This window comes from Erithacus rubecula (assembly GCF_903797595.1).
Source record: "Erithacus rubecula genome assembly, chromosome: 2".
NCBI lineage: Eukaryota > Metazoa > Chordata > Aves > Passeriformes > Muscicapidae > Erithacus > Erithacus rubecula.
The window spans coordinates 48,933,782-48,947,797 of NC_136685.1; the positions used below are offsets into that span (position 1 = coordinate 48,933,782).

At 37.4% G+C, this 14,016-nt stretch overlaps 1 long non-coding RNA gene across 1 annotated transcript; it reads right to left on the reverse strand.

Annotated features, from left to right (window-relative positions):
• Positions 1-316: 316 nt before the first annotated feature.
• Positions 317-11,040, reverse strand: LOC306798791. Its single transcript, XR_013773468.1, has 3 exons — positions 10,898-11,040; positions 3,365-3,423; positions 317-1,212 (listed from the first exon to the last, which is right to left on the reverse strand). It is a non-coding gene; the product is annotated as an uncharacterized lncRNA (long non-coding RNA).
• Positions 11,041-14,016: the final 2,976 nt, after the last annotated feature.

A 14,016-nucleotide genomic window follows, 5' to 3' on the forward strand; every position in this document is an offset into this window, starting at 1 on the left:
CTGAAGAAAGTAAGTTGTTAAGTATTTGTTTTGTCTCTTTCCCACTGTTTTTATTCAGTGGGAACAACCATTTTGGCTGTTTCAGGGACTTCTACCTTGCATAGAAATTGGTAAATGTGATCTAGGGGAGATTGACAAGGTGTTAGTTCATCAGGGTCAAGGAAAGCACTATGTAATGGATTCCATTTTGATCATTAAAACAGTATGTTAAATCCTTCCATAGCTAGTATTTATGAGAGCATGTGCCTTCTTTCTTGGTTTATAGGTGGGAGGTTGCTTATTTTCTTCATCATCCTCAACAGTCAAAATCCTTGTATGTTTGGGTACTGCTGGGACACAGTAATTCCAATTTTTCCCTGGAAACTATCCCATTATGAAACTGAACATCTGTTGGTTGCCACAGGGGCCTGCTTAATGGGATTGGACTGATCTGCTAATGAAATGTGGTAGCTAACAGTGTGCTGTGCACTGCATTTCATAGGCTGGGCCATTGCATCTAACTTATTTAAAGCATTGCCCTTTTTTACCAATATTTAACCACACTCCTAAATGCCATCCTTAGGATCCCAATACTAGCCAACTTAGTAATCATTTTCTTTGCAGCCACATACCAAGCAGGGTAGACAAGAGATAATCTAACTACTAAACTGAGGAACTCTAACTTGAAAATTAGATCTCTAAAGTCACCTTCTTCCAGTTTGCAATAAATTATTTTTTAGATGTTCATGGCTCCTTGAATCTGGATTCATTAGCTTAGATGTCATCTTTTTAGATGCCTGAAGGTGGCTGAAATGTAGCATGCCTGGACTGCCTTATGCATGTTGCAGAGTTACTCAGTTAAGTCTGATGTGCAACTGATTTATGAGAATGCATTTCTTAAGCAGAATTTTAAATCTTACATTGCAAAACAAAGTCGGGGAACTTAAATTGCCTGGAATGTTCTTGCACAACTTTTTTCTTGGGGAACCCCTAGAGGTGAAAGCCAAGGAGCCAGCTGAGGACTGGTACCTCACTGAGACCTTTTCACAGCATTTGAACACTTTCCTGAAGAATTGATATTTAAAGGTAATTCAGGAGACAGCCATTGTCAGCACCTTGGATATGCATAATTTGTTTTTTCAGGTGAAATACCATATCTTCTCATCTGTTCATGATGATTCTTGGCTAGCTTCCTCTCCAATGCTGCTTCTTGTTTTCTAAGAGAAACAGGTCCTGTAATACAGAAATTTATTTTATTAAACACCACTGTGATAATGAAGTTCTTCCCTGTCCCCAGGGATTCAATTTCTTCTTGCTGCCTTTTCTCACATAACTGCATTACGAAATTAACGTAAGTATGTAAGGGTGATGCTTTTTCTATCTAGGGAATTCCCAAAAAAATAATGCTTTCTGATATATCAAGCCTTTTTTTTTTTTGTTTGGCCTAGACTTTTTTGCTGTGCATAACATTTTGATGAAGTGCTGTAAGAGTCTTGAGAGATTCTACATTATGAAGGTATATGAATCTTGCTAAACCAGTATCCTGATTTTTCACTATCACCTCTTTGCAGAGACTAGAAGATATATATCATCTGAGGTTTGTGGAGGGAGGTACTTGTCTTTTATTAACCTGACTTATAATGGGACAGGGTGCCACACAAGTTTTTCAACATATGGTGACCTCAGAAGGCTTATCTGCCCAGGTCTTTTTTCCAGCTATATTAGTTATTCTAATAAAAGGAATTACCTCTCCATAGAAACACTGCCTGACTTGCAGCCTTCATGGTCTAAATATACAGCAACACAGCAACCATTATTGAGACTGAGCAACATGCTTTTCTGTGTAGTCACACCAGCTCCCTCCCCTCTTGTTGGTCAAATGCACCTTTCTTTTCAGGTCTAGGGAGTTTATAGTCAAGATGTAAATTTCTATTTAATCAATGTGAATTGTAAGTAAATTGGGAAATAAAATGTGTCCAAATTGAAATGGAAAATTTCACTTTGCAGAGCCCCTGCATGTTTCACCATCAATTTGGAGCATATTTTTAGTAAGTGAGACCCAGATTTATAACTCTGGGAACCTAAAGGTCACCCGTGTTTCAGGTATAAGCAGGTGTAATCCATCACCATGTCATGTTTGCTTTAAGACTAATTTGTGTGCATGAGCAGTACAATGCTTTGTGGGACAACACTTACTGTTGCCTTTCAGTTACTGAGTGAGGGAGATCTTTTTTTGTTTATGAGATTTACTTTATGCAATATTATTTTCTGATTGACATAATGATTATACTCAAAAGCAGTTTAACTAATGAAGTGCTAGAATGTGTCAGTAATGGTCTCTTTACTTGCCCTGTTTTATCTCCACAGATCTCCTTTTTCATGTAAATAGGTTTTACAGAAGCATTCAATGATTGTTTCAAAGAGTTTAGTGTTGCTTAGAAAATTCCAATTTCCCTTCACCTTTTTTAAGATTTACTGAAATATTTCCCTTGAACTTTCAAATTAAAAAGAGCCCTTCAAAAGGAAGTTATTGATCTTAATGCAGAAACAAATGAGGAGGCATCAATAGTCTGTTGAGGCACTGAGTCACCATGGTTCCAGAGGGATGTTAAAACATAAAATTTGCTATGGTTTAAAATTGTGTAATTATGTTCAGGTTGCTAAAGTACTTCTGACACAGAGGAGTATACTGGAGTCTTCTTGTGTTTGCCAGCTGTATGGACCTCCAAGACAAATTTTGGCTTAAACAGGTAAAATATCATGGGGGTTTATACTGCTTCTCTTCAGAATTCTTTACTTATACCTGATTATTCTGAGGTATTTCAGGTGAAATATTTAATGTCTTTCCTTAGCTTATAAATATGTGTACTTGTATAAAAGTATCAATATGACATATCTGTCTAGGCAGTTAAAAAGATCAAGAGGAGGGAGCCAGAAAGACACTTTTGCTCTGGTGGTTTTCATACTGTGAACAATCTGTTTCATTAGTAATAATTTTTTTTTGCAGGCAATATAAGGCTAATGGCTGTTCAGTATGTAAATTTGGGGGTTTTTAACTGTGATCTAATAAGTTATTGAGAAATTTGATTTTGTAAGAGCAGAAAATATAGCCATAGTGCTCAAACATATACATTTTCATAAACAGGGTGCATTTACTTTTCTATTAAAATGTTCAAACACTTCTCAAGTCTTCTAACAATTATCTGAAGAAGTCAGATCTCTTTGGTTTAATGTTATTAAAATTACAGTACTTTCATAAGTAACCTATAAACCTCTAGCTGTAGCCTTCTCCAAGCACTTACTGCTTTTATTACAGCTCTTGAAAATTATACATTAAATGAACTTTTTTCATTTGCTAGGTCATCCTTACCTTACTTATCCTTACCTGGGTATCAGTACTCCTCTGATTCATACCTCTTTTGTTGATTTGGAAGTTACAGCATTCTTAATGTTAGGACAGAGGAATTTAATATAGTTAATGTCACCTCATGGTTCTGAGGTTTTCATCTTACAGTTATTGCAAACAAGAACTGACATGTTGCTTATCTTGATTATGAAGGAACATCTAGAGTTGGACTGAAGTAGAGAGAATTATTTTTACTAACTGGAGTGGCAAGTGGTCTGTTCTCCAGTTCACATTCCCTCCCTTCCCCTAAAAATATCACATTACAATCTTATAGTCCAACTCCCGGCCTGACACAAAAAAAAACCCCAAACAGTTAAATGAAAACAATAGTGAAATTTTTACTTTCTGAAAACATTTGAGACAGGTGTTCTGCATTATCTGTATCTCTACTATAGTATCTCCCATGGGTTTCTCTTTGAATTTAAGTCTCTTTTTCCAGATCTAGTTTAGAAAATTTCATCTCTTGATATTTAAGCAATCTAAATGTGAGGATACTGGGGTTTTAGTCCTTTTGCAAAATACATAAAATGATGAGCAATTACATGAAATTAAAAAAGAATGCCATTAGTTACAAATCATGGATTTGCTTCACAGCTACTTCAGTGACTTAAATTTCATACTTCCACACAAGTGCTTGTAAATGAAAGACACTTTTCTCAGAATCTTCTTTTTTTGACGTAACACCTTGTGGTTGAATTCTATGTCTAAATCTGTTTCAAGCCTATTTCTGAATGGAATTCCAGAAAAATTTGTAATCATAGAATCATAGAATATGCTGAGTTGGAAGGAGCCCAGCAGGATCATCAAGTCTAACTCCTGGCCCTGCATACGAACCCTGAGAATCACACCATGTGCTGGAGAATGTTGTCCAAACACTTATTGAGCCCTCCAGGCTTGGTGCTGTGACTACCTCCCTGGGGAGCCTGTTCCAGGGCTCAACCACCCTCTGGGTAAAAAACCTTTTCCTGATATCCAGCCTAAACCTTCCCTGACACAGCTTCATGCCATTTCCTCAAGTCCTGTCACTGGTCATGAGAGTGATAGGTAAGAACATAGACATACAGCACTCACAATATTAGTAGATTTAGGGTTTGTTTTTTTTTTTTACCAGATGTCTTTTGCAGGTCCTTGAAAGTAATTCATGATCCATACATTTGAGACAGAAGTTGAAAACTACTGGTCTCTATTCCCATAATGTTTTTTATGTTTGTTTGGGTTTTTCAAATGTGTTCTTAGCCAGTAACTCCAAGAAACTTAAAGCTCTTCTCTATAGTAACTGGTGATGCTCGACACAAATTTCTTCTGTCATGGCTCAAGCTCATTCAGTTTGCACTTGAATTCATAACTTAGGGATAGAAGTTACAATTAACATAGTGGTTAATTCATACAGAGTCAGTTCTACTGGATCCTTCCTAAGGATGTAGGATAAAGGAATTCTTCCTCTTGGAGGTTTTTCATTTGGCCCTAGGCTCTTACTCTCATTAGCTTTTTAGATTAGTAATAATTATCGTCACTTGAAACAACACTGGTGCAGCTAATCAAGTTTTTGCAGTGCATTTGTTTTTCTCACTGTTGATGTGGGATCTAAATAACTGAATATGAAAACAACAAGAAGTGTATGCACTGAAAAGTAACTTTTGTGACCTCCCTGTAAGAGTGCTCTCACTCCATTCTCCAGTGCAATTTTTGGGTAGTCTCAGTGTTATGGGGTAGGTGTGTTTAAATTAAAAGGAAAAACCAGGTGCTTAACTGGAACAGTTCTCCTGTGTTCTGCTGTGTGTTTTTCAGGGTCAAACATCTGATTGAAAAAAAGCATATTCTTCATGGCATTGTGAATATATGCTGCACATGACAGTAAGTCTTACTACCTACATATGGTCATTCTAACTTCCAGTTCTTGAAAATATGTTTATTTTTGAACATTCAAGTTAATATCATGCAGTGTTGAAATGGCATTTGTTCAGTCTTGAGACAAAGAATCCCAAAGTTTAAAAAAATGTTTTAGTAGTCACACTATACTGTTAGCACAGTAATCTCAATATTTGGAAACTGAGGAGTTAGCTTTATTATTAGACCCATTTGGAAAATATTCACTTCCTGAAAGATATACTACATAAAGTCTTGCTATGCTACTTAATATCTGAAATACTAAAAAAGAATGTTATGTAACTTGAGTTTAATCTTTTGCATACTAGTTATAAGGGGCTGTAATTCAGCAAGCATGGGTAAAATTTAAATTTAATGAATACATTTCTTCTTTTTTTTTTTTTCCATATTCTTTGGATTGCCACCTGGGAACACTCATTTCCCTACTGAATTTTAAAGTGCTAGATCCTTTTTTGGGATTAGAAAAGATCCATTTTCTGGTTTTAGATATTTTTTTTTTTTTAATTTCTTACACAATTAAAATATTGATAGAAATGGGTTTTTGAACCTTCAGAGAGGAGAGGGGTTTTGAGGGACTGTATAAAAATAGTGTGCCTTCCTGAAATAGCAGAAAAATTAATTGGTGGCCTCAGAGCTGCAGTCATCAGAGGACCGTGTTCCATTCCATGACAGATACTGAACTGTTGCCAGTCAAGTTGTTTGGATATTGAGGTTGATATTTTGCCTACAAAAGTTCCCATAAAAACATTAAACAACTCTGAGGACAAAAATTATTGTGTTAAATATAGTAATGATGATTAAAATGTCAGAAAATTTACTTTTCTCTGAAAAAGGAATTTTGATAAATTCAATGAATCAAATTTCTAAGTTTGGAAATAAAGTGTTAAGAAGCCCATTCCTGATTCTTGTTGATATTGATTAACAAATCTGTGTTATCAATGACTTACAAAGCCCTCATAAGCTGTGTAATACCTACACTTAAGAGCAAACCTACTAGTGGAATGGGCTGCCAGGGAAGTGGAGGAGTCACCATTCCTGAAGGTGTTTAAGGGAAGACTGGATGTGCCACTCAGTGCCATGGTCTAGTTGATAAGGTGGTATTAGGTCATAGGTTGGACCTGATGAGGTCCAGAGACTTTTCCAATCTAGTTGATTCTGTGATTCTACAAGGATCTACCCTCCCCATTGTCCCTTAGCAGTGCTGAAGCAAGGCCATTTTAGAGGTAATTCAATACTGTCATTTCCCTGTTTGTGACTATAGCAGTTTCCTTCTCACATTTCTTATATAATCTAAGCTAAACTTGGATAATTCTTTGCAACATAAATTAAATAGGGCCATACAGTTATAAATTTCATTTTTATTTTGGTTTACACTGAATAAAGATTTACTTATTTCAAGGAAAACTGCAGCCTGGTGTAGGGAAAAGGAGTTTGGAAAAATAATGTGATGGGACAGGATGCAGAACCAAAGTTGAAGCTGGAGTCAGTGGTCTTGATCAATGAAGGATTGGAACAGACACACCTCAACTACAGAAAAGGATGGATGAAGAGTAAGAGCAGTGCATTTAATTTTAGGAGGAAAAAAGGACCAGAATTTTAAGATCCAGCTAAGCAAGAAGACTGGTCTTAAAGTTCAGCATTGTGTAACAAGAAAGAGCTCATCTATAAGCAAGTTCAACTAATGTCCTTCCTTCTGTTTGCCTTCAGTTGTGGCTGAAGTTGTCCTGATTCATGACAGCTGGTTCAGCATTTTCTGGCCTGTGATCACAGCTGGCTTTAGTTCACTGATTTTGAACTAAAAGGGGAAAATTAGTAGTAGAGAAAGGAAGAGTATTATGTGGGGTAGAAGGGCGTGTTGGGAAGGATCAATAGCTATTACATTTGTTTGAATGTTGATAAAGAGCAATGAAATGGCTGGAAATAGTGTGCTGCTCCATAACTCTACCTGTCCTTTCTATTTATGAGTGAAGAACAAGAAACAGAGCTTTAGCAAGTTCTGTTAAGACAAAGGAAGCTGGGAACAGTCCCTTCTGGTAACAGAACAAGAGTGAGAAAAGTAACGCTTTCTTCTATCTCAGTGGACCTTACAGACCTGCTGATTCTCAGGGTGTTATTCATTTTTACTTGGTAGGTTATGAGTTGAAAAGTGAATTTTGTTCTGTTTTTTTTTTTTTTTTTTATTTTATTTGGGTTTTCTGTTTGTGTTGTAAGTGGAGTTAAAGCAGAAATGGGCAGTATTAGGACAAAGGGTTCAGTTACTCTAAGTTGTTTTGGTCAAACAGTTGCTCCAAATGATCATGAGCCAGATGCATTTTAGTTCTTGGTGTTGACTGTGGAGTTCTGCCATGGACAAAAGCAAAGGTTCAGAATGGTAGCTTGGGTTCAGTGCTGGTATGAGGTGGGAATGGGTTTTTTTGGCCCCCAACCCAAGAAGTGCAAGTGCCACTTATTAGTGTAACTTCTCTGTTAAGAACAGGTATTCTAGTTAGGTTCTTAAAAGGGAATTTTAGTATTTAGCATACGGATATGCCAGAATGAACATACATTGCAGACTCTGGAACTACCATCTGATATGCTAATGAGATACATCTTCTTGAATAAAACAAAGATGTGAAGTTTTTGCTGTTTTGAATCAACTGCAGCTCTTTCAGACAGTTCAGTAATACTTGAAACCTGCCAGGCAAAATCTGACAAATTCGAACCAGGCATATTTTGGTTTAAAGCTGCCTTTCTAAAGTATGTTTAATCTTTGACATATGTTTTTGCTGATGTCAGGTTATCTTGCAGAATGGTAATTTAATGAAGCTTTTTAATATGGATAAAGTGGATTGCATTTTCCTCCATGTTTTCTAGTGGGCTGGTGTTGAGAAGCTGTTGAGCAAATGTGTCCTGTTTTGATGCCATGCTTTAACTTCTTTGCTGGAAAGCAAAAGACTAAAGCTGACAGGCAGACCACTGTCTTTTGACTCCAAGAGAACAGAACAAAATCTTAAGAAAATGTAGTGATTGCAGTCTGTATGCTCCTGGAGCTGGCTACCTGAATAATAATACCTTCAAAAAGGCTGAGATTGAGAAGCTTGCTGCTGGTTCTGAGGAACTGAGTGTAAGTAACTGATTTCATATCCCTTCTGCAGGGTATATGAAACTGCCACCACTTTATATACAACGTGAAAAGTAGATCAAGATTTGCAAAAGACTGTGGTGTCATTAAATTATTTCATCCACTTCCCTCCTACAGTCAGTAGAATTTGTCTACTGTGTTGTGATGTGGAGCATTTCTGTTGTTTAAAAGATTTACTTAAGTCTCCTTAGGCCTCTCCCTAACTGCAAGATCATTAGCTGAAACATTCTAAGAAATAATCCAGTTCTGGTTCCTATTTTCAGTATAAAGTTATGTGAAAAAATAATTTGTTTGTTGACTATTTACTGTGTATGCATACATAGGCACACACGTTACTTGTGGCTTCCAAAAAAGCTGAAAATTGACATATAGTTGAAATTACATGATTCTGTGATATCAAATATTTTGACTTACTAATAAGATCCTTTGCTTTAGTGAAGAACATTTTGCTTTTTTACACCTTTGCTTATATAGTTTGAGAGAGAACATGAATACAGGCTTAAAATGTAGTAACTCCATAAGAAGTTATTACAACTGAGGTGCAAGACAAGTCAGTCATTTAAAAAAAACACAGCTGTGGGCTGTGTGCAACCCAAAATTTCTTGCATTTCAACTCCTGTCTGGAATGGTTACTAATCATACTACCAAGAAAAACTCTATGATTGGATTAATGTTATCCTAAAGTTTGCATAAAATCAAAGAAACTAAATAGTTGGTTAAAAGTCCTGCTGAGTTTATGCAACGAGGCATGTGGCTGACTTCAGTCACTTTTGGTTGTTTTTTCAGTAGGTCTGATATTTTGTCACATTTACCTTCTATTGGAACACTTCTTAATAATTTGGGGTTGCACAGCACATGGTGTGTTAATGCTTTTTATTTTTAGTATGCTAGAACTATCTGTTCCACCCTACAGCATGAGCTGGCTTTCCTTGGTCACATTCCTTGCAGTTCATCTGCCTATAAATGTTTTTAGAGTACATCAAATGATAATGCTAAGATACTGTTGTGTTAAGTCTTTAACAAAAAAATGTGTTTTGCCCAAACACATTTCACTACTACTGCAAAATCGAACAGCCTCTACTTTTAAACTAAAATCTTATTTGTAAGCTTTTAATCTAAAATCAGCATTTATAACAAATGTTGAGAGTGCTGTTGGGGATTTTTTTTTTTTTTCCTGGTAGAATAACTTGTGTTTTGTGAAAAGCAAAGAGCAAAAGTTTGTGGTTAGGGCAGTCAGTGATAAATGTGTTGCCTCAGACTTGGAGAGAATCTAAATGTGTTTTCCAAGACATTAGGAAATGAAGGAGCCTAAAAGAGGATATATTCCTGTTCAGCTAGCAAGTTAAATTTTCTGAGAGGTGGGTGACTTCTACTTGATAATATTCACCCAAAACAAAACTATTATTTTGGGATGCTGTGATACAAAGCACTATATATTTACAAAGCAGCAGAGGCTGCTACTTCTTGCTTTGCCTCAGTAATTATATAAGTATATTGGTCTAAAAATACTAACAAACTTACAGCTGCCTGCAGTTTTTGCAGCAGGCCCCCCAGGATTTCTGAGCATACTTTAGGTATAATGCTTCTACTGGTGGAGCCTTGAACTTAAACTGCTTTTAAGCAGGAGTCATAGATCTTGTGATCCCACAGTGGAAAAAGCAAACAGGTGGTAGGGCTAGATGTAATGGCTCTTTCCATTTTTACCATTGCTCTGACAGCTTGCCCTAGGAAGCTTTCCTTTTAGAAAAGAGATAAAACAGTAAACAGAACTGGCCAGGCATATACAGTGCTTGTCAGCCTCTGACTCTTGCCATACATCTTTAATCCATAAATTAAGAGTTGGTCCTTTACTTGTTTATGCAGCAACAAAACCTTTTATTCCTCTTAAAAAAAAAAAATCTTTTCTTGTCAGTGTATGACATGTTTAATTCAGTAACACCATAGCTAAATTTGTGTTGTCTGACCACGCCTATGTATGTTTTAAAATAAAGTCTTGAGTAAGCAGTTGGTTCAATGCAATATCACTGTATTTTACCAGATCCAGATCAGTATCTAAATAGAGCTGCATACACCCACAGTCTTGTAAGTAGTAATACTTATGTATTTAGTATCAGTGTCTTCTAAAACAGTTCCTTTTCCTTCATGGTAGAAAAGGTTTTGAAGTGAGAATTCTGTACATGTTTGAATCAGTATAAACAGCTTTTCACTGGTATTGTTCTCATCAGCAGCCACTCAGGGTTGAGCAGAGTGGCACAAACCTAGATTACATAAAGAAAGAAGGGACAAGCAGAACTGATGCTACTTCATCTGGATCACCACAATAGATGCTATGTTAGGACCCTTTAACACTTAAATGAGCATTGCATCCACATTTGGATCTTCTCTGTAAGAATGCTCATGAAAATGAATCTTAAATACCTGTGCATAATATATTACTTCTGGCATATCAGTATCCAAATCTTGGTGGGTTACCCAAGCTTTTTTGAAAAAGCATGTCCACCTACCTCACTGCTTTTATATTCATTTCTTCTATGATGCAGCCTTTTCTTCAAACCCTTGTGCTAATTAATAAGTATAGCAATGATGGCTTACATGAGTTATCCCAAATGAGTATTTAAAGGGTTAGACTCTTGATTCAAATCATACTGATTTTATCCTTTAGATAGTGGGGTGACTCAAAATGCCTTTGTCAGATGTCTTTAACCTCTCCACCTGTCCTGTCAGTGAAGATGAGTCAGAAGCTGGAGTCCTACAACTAACACTCCCTAAATCTGGAAAGCCCAGCTGTTACCATAACTGATTTGGCAGCTTGGGGCAGGATGGGGACTGGTGTATTACTGAGGTGACAGCAGCTTTTCCAGAGGGCTCCTGCATCTTTCAGAGAAGAGAGGAAAGTCTTGTTATCCTTTGTTATATTCTACACTGATAATGAAAATATTATATTCCAGGGGAGCTGAGCTGACTGGGCTATAGCAGAAACAGTGCCCTTGGTAACTTCTGAGGCTGATAGTATGGAACACTTAGTTCACTTCCTACACAGGCATGTGGAGCAAGGTGCTGAACGTGTAGGATGTGTGATACAGGATGTGAATTGTCTGTGATCCCCTTGAGTCTGAAATAAAGGTATCTAATCCAGGCAGAGAGGACTCCATTAACAACTCGCAATTCCACTGTTTGGTAGATTATATTTATATATATATATATAGCATGCATACAGACTGAGGTACCTGTGTCACGCAATGCTAAGGGGACAGACAGGCTCTTTTAGGGAGCTTAGGCAGAATGATGACAACAATAACCTGTAGTGACAATAAAAAGCTTTATTTCCCCAGCAGCCTATTATAATTAGTATATCAAATAATTTATTGCTAGAACGGCACCGGATTTCTAGAAGCAGAATCAAGGTAGTCCAATTTGGAAGTAGCCTAATACAGCATTTATAATACAACAACGTATAATTGTAGCTCTGTGTGCTGTTAGGCTTCCCTCAGGGTCAACAACAGCACCTCCCTGCTTGGGTGCCTAGGGCCTCCAGGGCTGGCAGGGAAGGGAGTAATTATCCTGGTGCCCAGCAACCTTGAGGCAGGTTGGGAGGGGAAAAAGAAATCTCTCTGGTTTGTCTAGTTTGTTCACTGGGCGCTCGAGGCCTGATAATGAGAAAAAATGAACAAATATGTTACCTACTTGGTTACAGAGAGCTGCTGCTTGGCTTATGAAATGGCATTGGCAATGTCAACCACAAAACATAGGGTCAGAAGCAGGGGTTACTGGTCTCTTACACATGATGGTTTTGGTAGCTCTGTCCTATGAATGTTAAACAGAAATACCCCTCCTGACAGTCAGCGTAAGAAAATACTTCATAGAAAGTCAATCTGTACAAACTGTGGTTAGAGCCTGCAGGTTGCATTTCTTCAAAGCCTTTTCTGCCTTGAAGCCTTCCAAAAGGGAGCTCTGCACTTCATGACCACCTGGCAACTGCATATACAACAGAGGGATTTTACCCTTTTCAACTAGCCATAGTTATAAACTGCTATGGTCATAGATTCCACCCCCCCCCCCCCCCCCCCCGACCCAAAGAAACTCTGCAGACCTAACAGCAAAATTTTATTTGTATTTCTTCCAAAATTTCATCTAAAATTTCAGGTCTGTAGGTATAATGAAACAATGCTTTCCTGAGATTTTGTTGATGGTTACTATGGCTACATGTTCGAGTAGATTTGGTTTTGCTTTCAGGGTAATGTTAAAACCATTACACAAATAATGCTTTCATTTTACTTCCACAATATCTCCTACAGGTTTCAACAGAAATGCATGCAGGAAACGAGACTTAGTTCTAGCATTTTAATTGTTATCTTTAAACTGCAGATCTTACAGCAGTAATAAGAAAATTTGCAACTATTTTTTAATTTACTTTTTTTTAGCTAACTGAATTTTGAGTAGCCTAGTGAATAGCTGTGAAAAGGAACTAGTCCATGCAATAAAGTTATTAAGCCTGAGATCTGCTTTAGTCAGGATCTGTTTTTAAGTACTTTAAGTACTTGAAAATAGAATTGTCTTGCTTTTATAGTGCTTCACCTCTTCATAAATCCTTTGCTGGGAGGAGAGAACACCATGGTATAGTGCGCCCTAACTAAAGCTTCTTAGCTCTTCACTTCCAGTGCTAGGACACTGTTTGGGCTGGGATGCTGCAACTGCTTTTGGATCTGAATTACTTGAACTGGATTATAGAACCGATACGGGTTAAAAGATTACCCTCCCCCAGATAGCCAAAGAATGATTTGTGTGTGTTTAATATAATATGCCTTGATCTAATAGTTATTGCAACCTACTGTGGAAGGTGGCACAGCAGTAAGGGAGTGAAAAGCATTGAGTAACAGTGCATTGTAAGGGGAGGCAGAGGGAGGAGAAAAATGTTATTGAACCTTTATTCTATATATCCTTTAAGGATATGAAGCCTTTCATATCCTTAGGATTCTTGCAGTGCTCTCTCTATGAAGGAGCAGTACTTAGATGAAGTTAAGGACAGCAGTTTCTCAGTAACATGAAATAAGTCTTTGTTTCTTTTGGAGAAGTACTGTTATGTTAATGGGACTTCTCTAGTAATATAATCAGTAAATATGCAAGCCAAATTTCCTAATGGTCCTTCGTGTGTGTTACTGGCTTGGTGAAAGAAGAACTTAGGATACAGCTTTTAGAGTACAGATTCTGGTTCATAATACTTGCCAGTAATGCCATGCTTGTATTAGAAATAATGTGGCCAGCGAGACCAGGGCAGTGACTGCTTCTCTGTACTTGGGACTGGTAAGGACACAACTTGAGTCCTGTGTCCAGTTTTGGGCCTCTAACTACAAGAAAATATTGAGGTCCTGGAGTGTGTCCTGAGAAGGGCAACTGAGCTGGTGAATGCTCTGGACAACAAGTCTTACGAAGAGCAGTTGGGGTGGTTTAGCCCGGAGAAAAGGGGACTCGAGAAACCTTATCATTCTCTACAACTGCCAGAAAATAAGGTATAGCCAGGTGGAGGTCAGTCTCTTTCCCAAGTAGTAAGCAATGGCCTGAAGTTGCATCAGGGGTGGTTTAGATTAGGTATTAGGGAAAATTCCTTCACTGAAAAGGTAGTCAA